Source organism: Lissotriton vulgaris, chromosome 1_1 (assembly GCF_964263255.1).
Source record: "Lissotriton vulgaris chromosome 1_1, aLisVul1.2, whole genome shotgun sequence".
NCBI lineage: Eukaryota > Metazoa > Chordata > Amphibia > Caudata > Salamandridae > Lissotriton > Lissotriton vulgaris.
Genome location: NC_141685.1, coordinates 89,307,655 through 89,325,798, shown reverse-complemented (window position 1 = coordinate 89,325,798; position 18,144 = coordinate 89,307,655). Strand labels below are relative to the sequence as shown.

Genomic DNA, 18,144 nt, shown 5'->3' with positions numbered 1-18,144 from the left:
CCTATACGCAATTACGGTCCGCCCCCACCTCCAGGCCCAGAGATATCTGGGGAACTTTCACAACATACCTAGAGGCGCAGCGGCAAGACCCCCCTACCTGAAAAGAACAGGGCATAGTCCCAACAGGGGTGGGTTAGACTGTCCTGAGATACATGTCAATAATCAACTACACCGGATGCTAAACTCCTTTTTTGATGTCGGTACAGAGGATGTATTCCCATGCCATGATTGTAAACACCGTTTATGTGAATCAGAGTCAAGAACGATTGTAACAGAAAATATGTTAGCAGCTGAGGGGCTTGCTTTATGTAACATGTGATCACTCTGCGGCATTGATTGAGCCCTTGACAGTGTGTACTATGTCTACCTGTACTTGTAAAGGATTTTATTTGTCCTAGTGTACTTTTTTACTCGTACCTAAATGCTAAATAAAGTTTTAAAAAAAATAAGGGGTAAGAGCTCACTGAAGCCTACCTTATGCCCACAAAGGAGCAGCAATCATTAGTGAAGCAGGTGCAAGGAAGCTCACCAAGGTGCATTTCTGTAATCAGATGTAGGATAGATATATAGCCAATCACCGTTGCATGCAAGACCGTCTGTCTATCAGATCGGATAGATGGCTTTGCATACCCAACGAGACTACATGCCAGGACTTATCAAAGGTAATAATCCTATCATGATTTTATCTGACCGGATGCGATGGTGATTACCAGCTTATTGATACTGCAGCTCTTAATAAGAATAAGCGACTTGGTGTTTTCCAATAAAACTATTTCAATATGGATCAAAGGAATTAAATCAATCATGATTGATATGGTGATTGCCCATATATCTATACTACATCTGATTACAGAAATAGCACCTTGGTGAGCTACTATAAAAGACTATTTCAACCCTGATGAAGTCCATGTTGGACGAAACGCGTTGGCTGGGCTGATGCATTTGAGTACAAATAAAGAATACATTGAAAAAAAGAAATCACAAGACTCTGCGCTGTATTTTATGATTTGGTGGATCTTATAATATTTTGTATAGTTTGCAAAGGAAATGAGGTTTAATTACATGCTTGAGTATAATTGATGAAAGAATCTAGTTATAACTGTATGCTCCTTTTCAGAATTTGACAATCCTAGTCAGGATAAGGCACACGCAAACCCCAAATTAAACTGTGGTCAACCCCCTGGTAGCTTGGTACGGAGCAGTCAGGCTTAATTTAGAGGCAATGTGTAAATATTTGTGCAACACTTCAAACAGTAAAACAGTGTAAACAGCACACAAAATCAACACCAGGTTAGAACAATAGAGCTCAGTTTCATCAACAAATCGAAACCCAAAAGACAAAAATCCAATCAGTATAACCGGAGATATGAATTTTAAAGTATAAACTTCTATATAGCACCTAAAAACATAAAGCGCCAACCGAGGCAATCTGGTCATGCTGGACCAGGTTAAAGTCAAAAGTTCACGCTGATCACGATGGAGCGCGAATTAGATAGAGCCCTAGATTAGTTCAGCTGAAAGTTTACCTTCTCAAGTTTTGAGCCAAGAGCCCCGTTCGCATTGGAGAGGGTCGCAGGGAGTAAGGAGAGAGTTGATGGCGGTGGTGGACATGGCACAAAGAGCAGGCCAGGTATCGCAGAAGGTCGGGCTGGAGGATTACGTTGTTGGTCTTCCAGATCGATTGATGCTTTCCGTGCAAGGAGATAGGCGGCAGGGGCTCGTGCTGAAGTTCTGTGCGAGCAGTGGGTTTCGGGTTCGAATGGGCTCATTTGCACTCATGAGGAGTTCAAAAGCTTGATTTAGGAGCCCACTGAACCACAGCAAGAGTCTAGGGCCTGAGAAGCGCCATTTGGGAGCAAGGAATGCGCTGAAGACAGGTCCAGGCACTTCCACAAAATGAATGGAATGTCTGGAACAGCACCAGCCCTCGCTGCACAAGCTTCTGTTGATTGTAAATACAAGAGCATGGCTTTAACCCCTTTACTGTGGCGGCAATTCCTCTGCGGTGTGGGCATTCGAATGCGCGGGCGGGGCTGTGTCGGCCAACAGACGTGCGCAGCACTACAGAGGTAGTATTTGCGACGGCCGTTGGCCGACGCACACACGCAAAGGGTTAAAAAAAATATTTGCTGCAAATCAGCCAAATTAAAAGATGCTCATGTGGACACACTTGTGTCAAAAAAATATTTTATAGATGCGGGCAGCAAGTGGGTAAAGTTTGTGATTGTAGTGGCCCAGGACAAAGGTATGAATGTCCAACTTGAGATTCGGCGACTATGGCGGCATTCAGAATCATGCCTGAAGCCTCCAAAAGCAGCCCGCCAGAGCTTGAGGAATTGCCAGTTCTGAGTTGCAAACTGCAATAGTCTTTAGTCTACAGACCTGAGGATGTGTGACTGGGAGCCCCAAGGCCACGACGAGCCTCCAACAGCCTGGTCGCAGGGCATTGGATTTATTTAGGCATTTTTTTATAGCACATTCTTTACCCAGCGGTGTCAGAGCTCTTCACAATAGAGCGAATTATATAGGATTAGATATTATGGTAACATATTTACAGAGTATAAATCCGCTAAAAATTACACGATACAAACTAAAGTTGGAGCGATTAGGGTTCCAAAAAAACACATTCCACAGTTGAAGCGTAAGGACAAACTAGTCTCCTGTGAGGAACACGAAACAGTCAATGCCTCCAGGCTGTGTAGGTGTATTGTTTTGACCCCGCCCCCACATCCACTGACCACTCCCACAGGCCCTACCCTCAACTCACAGACCCCGCCCCATTGCCACAGGCTCCGCCCCCCACAGACACCACACCCTTGCTCTTCCACCGCTTCCACTGCTGCCTCGAGGCCTTATCTCCCCTTACCTCTCTTGTGGGTTCGAGGGGGGAGTGGCCGGGGAGAAGGGGGGACAGTGTCGGCCTGGTTGAAGGGGACACACCCGAGGGTCCCGTGTGACAACAAACCGCGCGCGGGACAAGAGACGCTCTGATGATCTGTAGCTGCGCATGCGCAGGATGTCTGCTCGTTATGGCCGCGCATGCGCTGAGAATAGCGAAGCACATAAAACTGTAAGAGTGTGTCATTGAGCGGCCCCGCAGGGAAGCGCAGCCTACAGAGTCCAACCGAGAGAAGACGCAACTGGGACCGTCCACAATGTCTTTCATTCAGAAAAACAGAAAACACCAAGACTGAACTAAGAGCGCGGGTTAAAGAGGTCTTGATGGGTTAACAGCTGCGCATGCGCTGGGGACAGACACTTCCTCCTGCCGCGGAGCGAGGGTTAAAGAGGGCCTTGTATTAACAGTCGCGCATGCGCTGAAGACAGACACTGCTTCCCGCACCGGAGCGCGGGTTAAAGACGGACTTGCATTAACAGCTGCGCATGAGCTGGGGACAGACACTTCCTTCCGCCATGGAGTGCGGGTTAAAGAGGGCCTTGTATTAACAGCTGCGCATGCGCTGAAGACAGACACTGCTTCCCGCACCGGAGCGCGGGTTAAAGACGGACTTGCATTAACAGCTGCGCATGAGCTGGGGACAGACACTTCCTTCCGCCACGGAGCGCGGGTTAAAGACGGACTTGCATTAACAGCTGCGCATGCGCTGGGGACAGACACTTCCTTCCGCCATGGAGTGCGGGTTAAAGACGGACTTGCATTAACAGCTGCGCATGCGCTGGGGACAGACACTTCCTTCCGCCATGGAGTGCGGGTTAAAGACGGACTTGCATTAACAGCTGCGCATGCGCTGAGGACAGACACTGCTCCGGGGCCTTGGATTACCATGAGCGCCTCAATGCCATGACAGGGACACTGCTGCAGCAGCTCTAAGCAGCCTTGAGAGGGAGCACAGTGGTGAGAGACTCTGAGACACACATGTAAAAAATCAATCAATAAAATCTTTATTCAATCTCTTAAATACAGATCATAAAAGCACAATTTAAATCAGTGATCAACAACCAGCCCCAGTTCATAACAAGTTAAAATCCGAGAGCAAGTAGAATTATTTAAAAAGAACATCAAATACTTTTACAGGACATTTTATCTCCTAAAGTGCATTATGTGCCTCATAGACCGAATCCAGTCAGTTTACATCAAATTACTCAATTCTGCATATAATTGTTAGTTAAAACCAACCTCGCGCCTTTCTCCTTTTCATACAGGCCCACAAACAGGTGGCTACCGAAAAACAGACAACGGGATCAGGCAGAGATTTAAAGAAGTAACGTGCCACCTGGCATGGTTTAAAATTGTGGCGCCTTAAAATCGGAAGGATAAAGTCTTCTCTTCCTGTCTTATAAAACCCACAAAACAAGACTAGGTGCGGGTCGGATTGGGGGGAATGGTTGTCGCAGGGGCACAGCATCAAATCTGAGTGTTTGACTCTTCTCTCCGTATAACCTAACATCAAGGGGAGGAGAGTCCGACAAAATCTCAATAGTTCCTATCTAGATCTAGATAGGAATATCCTCCCTCTGGCCCGGGGGAATCAAATTATATGCAAGGACCGTCTTTTTCTGTAATTCCTTTCCCTGCGAAGATAATGAGTCCTCCGCATAAAAATCTCAATTAATTTCTGTTTTGAAATCTTCCTGCATGCCGTTTAATCCTTAAATAATTCTCACAACCAAATTGCCATAAATTCTGATTCCACCTAACTCAGCCATCTGATCTTATTGTAATGGTCCAATTTTAAACAATCTTTAAATATGTTTTGTATTAAATTGGTGCTAGTCTAATGGTATGTAACATGTAAGGTAACCCCAATTCTATATGTAAGATATCATTTGAATAAGTGGATGGGAGGGACACTAGGGACTTACAAATGATCTTCAAGTTTTTGGAGACAGCCGGTAGGCGCCATACCCCAGACTCCTGCCCCTTATGTGGCTATTGCCTTCATTTTGGCCTGAGAAATGTTTTTAATTGGGTCAAGGGAGCTAGCGTCTAACTTTTGGAGAAGGCCTTAATAGCTTTCAGACTTCTTTTCATTCCTAGCGCTCTTGCCGATACCAGGTTCTCCCAAGTTTGATTTTTATCAAATAAGACTCCCAGGTATGGGAAGGACTCTGCCACTTCTGTTTTCTGGCAATCCATATGGAAGTGTGGGGATTTATCAGCTTTGCCAGACCCTGCTATAATGACAGAAGATTTTGTTTCATTTACTTTAAGGTCCAGCGACGCCATGAATGATGCATATGTTGTTATGAGCCATTGGAGAGCTACCCCCCTTCTTGCAATTAACACTGCATCATCGGCGTAAGCTAACATTGGTAGTGGGTTGGTGACAAACACGGGCACGTCCGGGGATGAGCCTGCTATGAACACTGCATCCTCGGCATAAGCTAACATTGGTAGGGGGTTGGTGTCAAACACGGGCACGTCCGGGGATGAGCCTGCAATTAACACTGCATCCTCGGCGTGAGCTAACATTGGTAGGGGGTTGGTGACAAACACGGGCACGTCCGGGGATGAGCCTGCTATGAACACTGCATCCTCGGCATAAGCTAACATTGGTAGTGGGTTGGTGTCAAACACGGGCACGTCCGGGGATGAGCCTGCTATGAACACTGCATCCTCGGCATAAGCTAACATTGGTAGTGGGTTGGTGTCAAACATGGGCACGTCCGGGGATGAGCCTGCTATTAACACTGCATCCTCGGCATAAGCTAACATTGGTAGTGGGTTGGTGTCAAACACGGGCACGTCTGGGGATGAGCCTGCTATGAACACTGCATCCTCGGCGTAAGCTAACATTGGTAGTGGGTTGGTGTCAAACATGGGCACGTCCGGGGATGAGCCTGCTATGAACACTGCATCCTCGGCATAAGCTAACATTGGTAGTGGGTTGGTGTCAAACATGGGAACGTCTGGGGATGAGCCTGCTATGAACACTGCATCCTCGGCATAAGCTAACATTGGTAGTGGGTTGGTGTCAAACACGGGCACGTCCGGGGATGAGCCTGCTATGAACACTGCATCCTTACCGTAAGCTAACATTGGTAGGGGGTTGGTGTCAAACACGGGCACGTCCGGGGATGAGCCTGCTATGAACACTGCATCCTTACCGTAAGCTAACATTGGTAGGGGGTTGGTGTCAAACACGGGCACGTCCGGGGATGAGCCTGAGAGGGCTGCCTCAACTCGTTTGAAAAAGAAACGGGGCAAGGACACATCCCAGCTTAACTCCCCTAGCGATCTTAAAGGGGCGGGTTCATTCCCCATTTTTGCCATACGGGACACATGCAGTGGCATTTACATATAGGTTCCCGCACTTGGAGACCGACGCTCAACGAGGCGATAATACAGGCTCAACACGGCCTTTGCTCTACTGAATTTGTCCATGTAAATGAATCCCCAAACAAACGAACTGTTCTCGGCAACCGGACGTACTGACTGGTGCCGCTATCTTGAAACTAAAAACCACCCGATAAGGACCGGGTTGGAATTATCACTGGTTCCCCGACCACGCGCCTTGATCATTAAGATCAGCCCTGAAGAGTCACAGCCACATGCTGTGATGAAACACGTGTAAGCTTGAGTGACATGTACAGTGATTCACAAGTGGTGAACACTACTGAGAAATAAAACTTTTGGAAATTCACGTTTGGTTTGATCTATCCCGAATGAACAAATACTTTAACAAGGAAATATTCTAAAGACAGATATAGTGTGCTCTGGATCCCTGCCCAAACAGAACAAAAGGGAGGTTAAGGTTTTCCTCTGGCCAAGAAGCACCTACCTTGATACCAGGACAAACTAATACTTTACCGTGAGAAGTTGAGCGCCAAAATTCTGAACACTCAAAAACCAATTTGTAGACTATTTAGGCATTTACATATAGTTGGCGGATAAAGTTAATTATAAGTGGATCAATCCCCATCTCCTACAATAAATACCAAAGGTTCTGATGGCTCACGCAGTCAAATGCTGCTGGCAAATCTATAAAAGCCATGTAGATTGTCCCATCTTTTTATCTGGTATATTTGTCTATACATAGTGACAGGTTTAGACATTGGTCTGTAGTGGCTTTTACCCTTTGGAAGCCATACTGCACCTGCATTAAGATGTTTCTTGGGTCCACTCTTCCAGCCTGAATAAAAGGAACCAACCCATAAGTTTGGCAGTTGTGTCTAATAAGGAGATGAGCCTATAGTTCTTTGGGCTTCCCCAGTCCCCTTTATTGTATATCAGAATAATTACACTATGCTTCCAGGAAGGTGGAGGCTCATCTATAACTATGCTGTTAAACACATTTGTTAGCAGCAGAGCCCACAAATCTTGGTTTTCCTGAAAAAGATCTATCGGCACCCCATCAGGTCCTGGGGTTTTTCCAGCAACCACAGGCCGCCAACCCTCTCCTGACTTCTGAGAGTGAAAAAGAAACCTGCAATTTAGGATCTGTGTCACTAGAGGGCACCACAGGAGCAGTGTTTGAGGTGAATATAAATTCACAGTGTGCCACCCATGCTTCTTCACCTACATATGAGTCCAGTGTCGGATATTTAGTATTTTTGAAATACGGGGTGCTTATTACTTTCTAAAAATCTCTGCTATTGCATGTCCTAGCCACCTGATCGAGGCCTTCCCAGGCCTCCTCCCTCATATCCCTCTCTCTTTTCCTTCGAACTGACTTATAGTCACTGCATAGCGATCTCTCTCAAGATTGGTATGTTTGCCAAAACCAGTGGAGAGGCCGCTGGACATCATCAAGTGGTTCACAGCCTTTGAGAGACAACTAAAGAAACCTCTCTGGGGGCACTTCTCTGGGAACTGCTCTCTGGTAACTGCGGAGAGAGACTTCTGTCCTTCTCTGGGCCAGATGCAGGGTCCTATGACCTCATGAAGAAAACTCTGATTGAGGGCTTCGGACTCACTACTGAGGAGTATAGAATTAGGTTCAGGGGGGCTCACAAAACCCAGACCCAATCCTGGATAGATTTTGTAGACTACTCAGTAAAGACACTAGATGGTTGGTTAACTGGACACAATGTGCATGATTTTACTGGACTTAATAATTTGTTTATGAAGGAACACATTTTGAGTAATTGCACAAATGAAAAGTTGCATCAGCATTTGGTAGACCTATGTCTAATTTCTCCCCAAGAATTGTGTGGTGGGAATTCCTAAGAACTGGAGGAGAGTGATCACTGGGTTTCCCAACTGGGAAGTCGTGTGAGACTGCAGTGCGCACAGACCAGTGCTGAGGTCTAAGAAAATATGCGGATTCTGCAGCATAAATGGTTAAAATGAAATTGAGAAGTAATTCCAAACCCGCCGCTGAAGTTATACCGAACTTTTGAGTATACACTAATGCAATAACCCCATAACAGAGCAATGGAGATTCTGGAGAACGTGGTCATAGACGACACAAAAGTGCCGATCAGGAGTCAAGTTACAACGCTGGGATCCCTAATTGGTCTCGTAGTGATCCGATACCTGTGCAGCGGCAGCCACAAGTCTCAGAGAACCGCTGGTCAGACGTACCTTGTCGGAGCTCCGGAGCGGAGGGGTGCCATGGCTGTCAGTGAAAGTGTCATGGCACCAAAGAATGCGGCGGCGGCTAAAGCAAGGGCGGCAAGACTGGCAGTCCGGGACGGTGCGTAGCCTGTGAGGCAAGCGGGCGGTGTTCCAGAGCCTGCCCCAGGAGCTACCGAAAACATTCCAGCTAAGACACCGAAGCAGGGTATAACTTCTACGCGGAAGGGAAGTCTGACTGCCCCCTCTGTCGTTGACCTCCTCCGCAAGACGCCGGCGAAAATCCTTCCGGGTCGAGGTGGGAGGAGTCAGCCGGGAACTCAACAGACACCAGCAGCCGCAAAGGGAGCGAAGGCGGTGGATGAGCAGAGTAACCAGCAAAGCAGCGACGAGGACGTCCCTGGGATAACTGTGATAACGGGGACAACTGACGCTAACACAGTAAGCCCTACACATAATGATACAGCAGCTGGGGTTGAAGCAAGCATGAATGTGATAGGGGGTGTGGAGGTACAAGGGGGTGGAACTCCCGCGGACTTGGCTGAACAAATTACTACTCCCCTCCACATAGCCAGTCAGAAGAAGGGTATGGCACCGCATTCTGCAGCTCCTGTTAAAGGGAATGAGACGGTTGCGGCTGCTAAAGCAAGGGCGGCAAGACTGGCAGTCCGGGACGGTGCGGAGCCTGTGAGGCAAGCGGGCGGTGTTCCAGAGCCTGCCCCAGGAGCTACCGAAAACATTCCAGCTAAGACACCGAAGCAGGGTGTAACTTCTACGCGGACGGGAAGTCTGACTGCCCCCTCTGTCGTTGACCTTCTCCGCAAGACGCCGGCGGAAATCCTTCCGGGTCGAGGTGGGAGGAGTCAGCTGGGAACTCAACAGACACCAGCAGCCGCGAAGGGGGCGAAGGCAGTGGATGAGCAGAGTAACCAGCAAAGCAGCGACGAGGACGTCCCTGGGATAACTGTGATAACGGGGACAACTGACGCTAACACAGTAAGCCCTACACTTAATGATACAGCAGCTGGGGTTGAAGCAAGCATGAATGTGATAGGGGGTGTGGAGGTACAAGGGGGTGGAACTCCCGCGGACTTGGCTGAGCAAATTACTACTCCCCTCCACACAGCCATCGATGACATTATCCCTATAGATACTCAGGTGCATACAGATGATCGCAAAATGCCTGACAGCACAATTCAAATAGAAGGGCCCCAGACGGAGCCAATAAGTTCTATGGCAGCTAAAATTAACAAAAAATGTATCGATTTCGACCCGGACAGAGATAAAGATCCGAGCAATTTTTTCTCATTCTCGAACAAACTTGGGTGGCCTGATGAAACAGGATCTCCTCTGAGTGATTTAAGTGATGACAAAATGAGTGCAAAAGAGCATAGAGCAGGCCAAAAAAACTGTCCTAAAACGCAGAAAGAGCCATTAGGATACAGCAGAGTTAGCTTGGGACTACACACCATCAAATCACCTCACAGCATCATTAACACCGCCAAGCTTTGTAAATATAACACAACATTCGGACTCCCCAACATACCAAAGCTCAACCTCACGTACAATTGAAACTGTACTTCAAGCTATAGCGGCGCACAGAGAGGAGACATCTCAGGATGGGCGCAAGGCCCAAGCTGCTCTCCGTAAGGCTCAAGGGGTGGTGCGCAAACTCTCAAGAAAAGTTGGGACATTTAGTGATCGAATGACAGATTTAGAGTCTAGAATTGTCTCTAATGAGTCTGAGACGGCTGCAAATCACGAACATATTGACGCACATGAGGCTGAACTATCAGATGTGAGGTGGAAGCTGGAGGACATGGAAAATCGATTACGTAGGAATACTCTACGCGTGCTAGGTATCCCTGAGGAAATTGAAGGGGAAGACGCCCGCTCCTTCATAATACAACTTTTTCGTGACTCTCTCCCTGAATTGTCTAGCTAGAACTGGGACTTTCAACGAGCCCACCATGTCCCTCTTACTCTAAGACACCCGGTCAAAGCTGGGGGGTATCCAAGGGCTATTTTAGTCTATTTCGGAAACTTCCTCTTAAGACAGGCAATTGCTGAGAAGGCCAGGCCGGAAGCAAAAAGATCCAGGGGGTCAATAACATACTTTGTATGCCCGGACTTCTGCCACGCAACTGTGGAGAGGAGGTGGCGGCTTTGCCAACTCATTAAACCCTTCCAAGGAAGGCGATAATCTAACGCTAGAAATAGGGTTACTCGCTCATGCTTTTTCACTCAACCCCTTATATTATCCATAATACTCCATAGACGTCTGGAGTGGGTAAGAGGGCAATATCCGCCAGAGTTGAGTAGGACGAAAAAACTCCTGCAGGGACCCTCTTGGTTTATTCAGCGTTGAAGGATACAGTGTTCCAAAATATTGTGCACCAAATCTCTGTTCCCTTGAATCCTACTCTGAATAAAAAATGCAGTCGGACGAAGAAAATACCAACACGAGAGATCTTGCTAGACGGTTAATAGAAGCTGATGATAGCATTTTACAAACGAATGCTGAAGCAAAACTTATTCCAATAAATATAAGGAAAATTTTGACTTACAAATTAATAAACAACGGTGTAACACCGAAAGGTGGGACAGTCGTATTTGTAGTGGAGGCACACGAATATCGGCAGACAGAGGTATTCTATTCCTGGATAAGATTCCCAGAAGGAAATCAAATAACAAAAGAGTTTCACTACTATGAACCAGGTGATATTCCAACGGAACACGTTCCCCATGAGGAAATTGAGATTCCACTAACTTACCAACAGCACGAGCTTTGGTTTAAAGGCGCCCTACAACACTGTGAACACATAACAAGCCCCGGTCCACTAGGGAGACCGGGAGCAACTTGGCCAGTTTTAGCTGGCTACACACCTCATCCGGACGAAAGGAAAATGTCTAAAGAAGAGGTGATTACCCAGCTAGAAGAACTAGTTAAAATTCACAGACAATTAGTCCAATATGTCATGAGGACTTTGACGGTCCACCCGACAATAGGACTCCCACAACAGACCCCTCATCAGGGGACTACAAATAAAATGACACCACAAACAATTCAGTCAGTAATTGGAAAGTTACCTACTAAACGGGAACAAATACCATTTTGGCTAGCACAAAAAATCACTCAAATAGAGGCAGTTTTTCCCGATAGTACACCTCATTAAAAACACAGAATTCTGACCATTTGTCTAGCAATGGGAATTGCACCAAATGTGGAAGACTGCGACACTTGGGGTACAGTCTTTGCTTCAATCTATACAAAAACACACGGTGTTCCGTCTATGGCGGCAATACCAGACATTCTGAAACAGATTCAGAATGAATATGGCCCAGAACCAGCCTTAAATTTAGGTATGAAGTTACTGAAAAATTTTAAACAGGTATCAGCTATATTATTAGCTAATGTAAGGGGTGAAGCAGCATTTGTAGCAATCCGCCATAGATTAAGAGAAATAGATGAGGAAGACCAGCCCTCTGAACTAGCCAGAATAATGGAAAAATGCTATGAAGAACTGGGTAGAGATAGTTTGGGTGGGAAACCACTAAAACCCCAACTACCAGATAGCACAGAGAAGTCGTTTGTAAAAAACACTTTAAATACTCCTAAAAATAGATGGGAAAGTAATAAAAAAAACTACTCCCACGGAGAAACAATTTAAACAAAGAGGGAGATCACCCAAGAGAAGGAACAAAACTCTGACTACATGGCCCCTAGAGAATACAAACCGGCTCTGGGACATGACGAACAAACGGTAGCCTCAGGGGAAACTCCTAATCCTCCAGTATTGATTTGTCCCAAAGCCCCGGAGAGCATTACGCACTTCATGTTTAATTTGTCCCGAACCCCTGGACAGCATTGCGCACTCCATGCACCTAGTGACGTCAATATGTCCAACCTTGTGCGTCAAACCAGTCACCTAGCTAGTATAAAAGCAGCCAGGTTGGTCCAGTCAAACACGCAGTGGTTTTCTGGAGCTGATCGACTGACCTCGTCCCAAGCCCAGCAGATGCGAGACCTGAACCCAGCCGACCCTCCTACTTGACGCACTGAGAGAGAAGCTGCCTTTTTCTCCAGCTGAGAAAATCCAGCTCCGGTGTTCTCTGCTTGCCACAGCCGGCTGCCGGGATATCGAGTTCAGAGATTCCAGTCTCTCACATTCTGAAACAAGGTATGGAGCTGATTAGCCGCAGAGAATGATTCTTGGTTTTTAGAATAATCTGGCAGAGAAATTATTTAACTTAACTGAGGTTCTCACTTATCTTTTCCCGTTCACAACTTAGGTTAGGAACACGGGGTAGGCAAAAGGTAGATTACATCAGTTGAGTTAGCTTAGCTATTTTTAGTTAGCTTTCTATTGTATAGATTTTAGGATATGTTTTAGATGCATGTTATGGCTAAGAAACGATAACATGCTTTTGCAGTATTACTTTATAATACTCTTTTTACTGTATGCACTATATTTTATTACAAGTGTTGCTATTGTGGCAATTCACTTCTCCTGTGTGAGAAAACAGGCTGTTCAATAAATAACACCTTTTATTGAAAACGCCCGTCTCTCTTTCTCTACACTCTCGAGTGAAACTATGAATGCATGACTGAGTGAGTAAAACCATTTCTATTGTTTTTTACGACTCTGGAGATTTACTCCTAACTCATGGAGATACAAAGTTGTCATGTTGTATGGTTGTCAGAAGCTAAATCTCTTCTTGTCTAAGTAGGCACTATAATACCTCATCCTACATTCGAGAAAGTTTCTAGTGACCTCTGAGCTAGCTGGCAAACCCTTAAGTCTAATGTTGTCAGCAGGGGATCCTTGGTAACCTCAGTTACTGGTCTTTTGTTGTTGATGTTATTCCAATGCGCAGATGCCTATGGAGATAATAGGAACTACACTACATTACCACCTCCTCTGCACTCCTGGACAGGCCTCACCTGCACTTAACCCCATGGACAGGACATGCTTCACTTCCTCTGCACCCTGGACAGGCCTCGCCTCCTCTGCTCCCCCTGGACAGGCATCTCCCCTGCACCCCTCAGGACGGGCCTCACCTCCTCTGCACCCCTGGACAGGCTTCACTTCCCCTGCACCCCTGGACAGACCTCTCCTCCTCTGTACCCCTGGACGGGCCTCTCCTCCTCTGCACCACTGGACGGGCCTCACCTCCTCTGCACCCCTGGACAGGTCTCTCCACCTCTGCACCTCTGGACAGGCCTCACCTCCTCTGCACCCCTGGACAGGCCTCTCCTCCTCTGCACCCCTGGACAGGCCTCACCTCCTCTGCACCTCTGGACAGGCCTCTCCTCCTCTACACCCCTGGACAGACCTCTCCTCCTCTGCACCCCTGGTCAGGCCTCACCTCCTCTATACCCCTGGACAGATCTCACCTCCTCTGCTCCCCTGGACAGGCCTCTCCTCCTCTGCACCCCTGGACAGGCCTCACCTACTCTGCACCCCTGGACAGACCTCTCCTCTGTACCCCTGGACAGGCCTCTCCTCTTCTGCACCCCTGGACAGGCCTCTCCTCCTCTGCACCCCTGGACAGACCTCTCCTCCCCTGCCCCCCTGGACAGGCCTCTCCTCCTCTGCACCCCTGGACAGACCTCTCCTCCCCTGCCCCCCTGGACAGGCCTCTCCTCCTCTGCACCCCTGGGCAGGCCTCTCCTCCTCTGCACCCCTGGACAGACCTCTCCTCCACTGCACCCCTGGACAGGCCTCTCCTCCTCTGCTCCCCACTCAGCAGCAGTTAGAGCTGATCTCTCCTGATCTCACCATGAATGCCAGGGGTGGTGGGGAGCGGGGGGGGGGGGGGGCCGGGGGAGGGGGCCGGGGGGGATCTGATCCTTGGATTAATAAATTGCAGCCAAGTGAGTTGGCAGCTCTCCTACCTGAGCAGAAACCTGTCCAGGCTCTCTCCTCCTCCTGGGGCAGATCTGGGGTCTGAGGGGGGGTGAGGGGGGGGGGGGGGGGTCTGTGAGGGTCCGAAGATGGAGGTAACTGCCCACCAGACAGGGCTCCTTCCTTCTCTGCAGCAGGCTGAACACACCAGGAGAGGGAGGAAGTGATGTCACCGCCGCTGCTGGTGCTGTCTCTGCCACCACTGACCCGGAAGAGGAAACCCTCCTCCCTTTCATACAGTGGGCAGATCAGTGAGTTTCATCAGCAGGCGAGGAGCGCCCTCTGGTGGCCGTTGACGGAACCGCCACCTCCAGGCTCCCGCAGTGAATACATTTCACGCAAACAAGCATTTATACCTGTAAAGACCTGGGATTTCAGATGTTACAAACGTGAATGTTTTTAAGGGTCAGACAGTTCAAGTACAGGGCCTCACACTTGGCGGCTGTAAAAAGGTATTTATAGCTTCACTTCAGATGAGCATCTTCAAAACACTGACGTAAAGGACTTAAGAGTATTTACAGAAAGGTGACAAATGGAAGTGACAGTCTGTATTTTAATGAATATATCAGTATTTTAATGAATATATATCTGTATTTTAATGAATATATATCTGTATTTCAATGAATATATCGGTATTTTAAAGAATATATGAGTATTTCGGTCAGTTTCGCAATTAAACTAGGCAGCCTATTTATTCTTTTAAATAATTTAGTTGCAGTTTTTCACATCCACAACGTGCTAGATAGCAAAGAAAACAGAGGTAAATACCATGGAGTTTTAAACACCAGATCAGTGACAATGAGGCATAGATCATGTGTCAAAGCGACAATTGAAGGAACAGCTTATTTCTAATTTTCCTATGTCTGTGGCTTATTCCTTATATTTGATACTGTTTTATATCCTCAAACAAGACTGAATTGTAGGTTCTAATTAGGTTTTGAGTTTCTGGTTTAAGAGCACAACTGTTGTAGGAGAGTAGGGTCTGCAATCCTATGATCACCCCAGATTTTTGCTTTTTGCTTCACTGGTTTACGACTTCTCTGGCTGTGGGCCTGCTAACCAGACCCACAGCCTTGCTGTTCTCTCACTAAATTGACACGTGTACCTTAGGTGCATTTACCAATTGGTACTGGGCCACCTTATCAGACCCTGTAACTCAGGGCATAGGTGTACCCAGGGACTACAAGGGGCTGAAGCATGTATTATGCCACCCCTGGCTGGCCATCTAAATCTGACACAACTGGCTGCACGACAGCTGGGGCAAGGTGGTGTAATCACCCTTTGCTTTAGATATAGTATACCTATATCTAACCCTAAAAATGGACACATAGATTCCTATCAGTCACTCCTATGGCAGGCCTTAACAATCCTGAAGGGGGAACACAGAACAAGGTGGCTGGACAGGAAAAATAACAAAACATATTCCAGCCACGTAGTCAATATGTACCACGTGACCACAGGGTTTGAATCCCAAAGCAAATTTATTTTTCTTTTTTGACTCAAGTTATCAAAGATTCAAAGACACAAGCACAAACAAAAAACTGTTACCACAGTGGATTCATGGTTACAATATCTACAAATATACAAGTTTACAAATGTACACTACTTACAACAATGAATCAAGCAAAGCGAGTAAGCATGACACACCGAAACAATACAAAATTCAGTGATCAACATAAATTGCGATTATATACAGTGCAAAAAATAGTGCATGGAGCAAATGTGCGACCAGTCCATAGGACCATGAAACCAAGGGACAGGCGGAGGAGATGGAATGAAATGCCTGCCTGTCTACCAAAGCCTGTGGTTAAATGTTTGTATCGGGTTGCACAACTAGGATCCAAAGTAATCAGTTGAATTCTATCCTAGGGGCACCCTTAGAGATTGCCACAGGGTGGAAGTGTCGACGCATTTCGAACCAAGGTGTTAAAGGTTCTCTTCAGGACACAATCCTGAAGGCAGAGTGCTTGGAATCATGTGAGATGGTGCTCTGGCATGAGCTGAGCCCGTTTGCAGCTTGCGGAACCAAGTCCTAATAGCTGTTCCATGATAACGCATACCATATACTCTTAAGTGCATTATAATCCTCGCGGTTATATGCCAACTCTGGTATCGCTTTATCAAAACATGTCGAGTAAGGTGTCCTACGAATTGGAATACTAACCCCTCGCCAATTCTGGTGACGGGGTTAGCATTCCACCCTTCTAGAGGGACACGACATGTATGCAACTGTGAACCCCGGTTAAAGTTAACTCGAGCCTCAGCATCACAAAATGGATGCTGCCACCACAGACACAAGTCTGACCTCCTGCTGCTGGGAGTCGTTCCAGCGAGGGAGGCTTGGACAAAGGGTTTCCTGTCAGGGGCGGTGCTAGCACCATCCCAGACAGGGTTTTGTGTATCCTGGGTAGGCAGGGCTTTAGAGGAAGGTGACTGCAAGTGGCACCCCGGTGCTCACTATGCATCTGCCGGCTAGAACCAGTTCCAGGGGCACACCAGCCCCTGAGCTGGGGAAAGTCCGGCATGGGAGAGGGGTGTAACCACCCCCCTTCCTGGTCCCACCCGTGGGCAGGACCTAGTTGCGTGCCAGCCCCTTTTCCTAGTATAAAGATAGGAGCGGGCCCCCTTCCAAATTAGATCATCTTTGAATCCTGAAACTACTTTCTACGAAAGGAACTCTCGACTTCTTCTCAAGATGTCTCCCTTGTGGCTAAGGAGTAGTCACCCTGCACCCGCAGGCACCATCCAAGAACACTGCGGTTTGCTGCACATCCTTCCTCCGGAATCCGACTGACCAGCACGACGAGACCTGGCTTTCCTGGCACCTCTGACCTCTACCCACATCGTCAGCTCAGCTGAGATTCGTGGGTGCGACGAGACCTCGAGGGACCGGCCATCTTCAAGACTGCACGACGCTTGCCTAGCACGACCGCCGAGGGATCCTCGAGTGAGCGCTTTGGGGTCTGAGAAGCCCCAACCCTTAGCAGCTCCAGCACCGAAGTTCAGCCTCCCAGCCTCCACGAGATCTGTGTGGGGCCCTTCTGCTCTTTGCTGCTCACCGCGTTGTCTGGCTACTAGCCCGTTGGCTTGCGGCCTTCCCGACGTCGAACGGCGACATCAACACTGCTGGTCTGGTTGCTCCAGACTGGCCCTTGCTCCCCTCCAACAGAGGAGCGCCCCGGACCCTCCTGGTCCACTCCAGACGCCATTTTGAGTCAACCGCGTGGGCTTGCATTTGCCAAGACTTGTTGTCCTAATCCTGGGTCCAGCGACGTCGACAGCAGATACCATCGTGGGACAGCTCGCACCTCCATCCTGGTCGCCGACAACGCCTCCTGGTCCGTGAGACTGCAGAGCCCAGCGTCGCCCACTCTTCTGGTCGAGGTGACTCCATCCGGTGCCATCCTGGTGCCCATCTAATCACTGGCTAGTGATTCAGAACTTGGTCCCCTCTGCTTACAGGTGTCTTCCATCTTCGATCCAGGCTTGGATCCATCCGAATCTCTTCACTGGTCGCCTGCCAGCAACTTCTTCTTTCAGGCTCCATAGACTGCAACGAGGATTCCCGATGTCTTTCCAGACCTATGCAGCCGCAGCCCCTGGGCTAGGTAAACTCAGCATTTCGGTGCCCCAGCATAGCTTTGCTATCCAAGGGTCCAGATCCTTTTTCGTTTCAGCCCGACGTAGTCGGATTCGTCCGATAACACTAACTTTGTAATTCCTAGCAACCATAGACTTTGTTCCGCATCCCGCGTG

At 48.0% G+C, this 18,144-nt stretch overlaps 1 long non-coding RNA gene across 2 annotated transcripts in view; it reads right to left on the bottom strand.

Annotated features, from left to right (window-relative positions):
- Nucleotides 1-18,144, bottom strand: part of LOC147737496 (uncharacterized) — a 234,577-nt gene that overhangs the window by 49,744 nt on the left and 166,689 nt on the right. The window contains exon 1 of one of the 2 annotated variants that reach the window (XR_015299095.1): nt 14,379-14,528. The exons of the other annotated variant lie outside the window; for it this stretch is intronic. This is a non-coding gene — a long non-coding RNA (uncharacterized LOC147737496). Of the gene's footprint in view, nt 1-14,378; nt 14,529-18,144 lie in introns of those variants that run through there. 2 annotated transcript variants of the gene reach the window in all.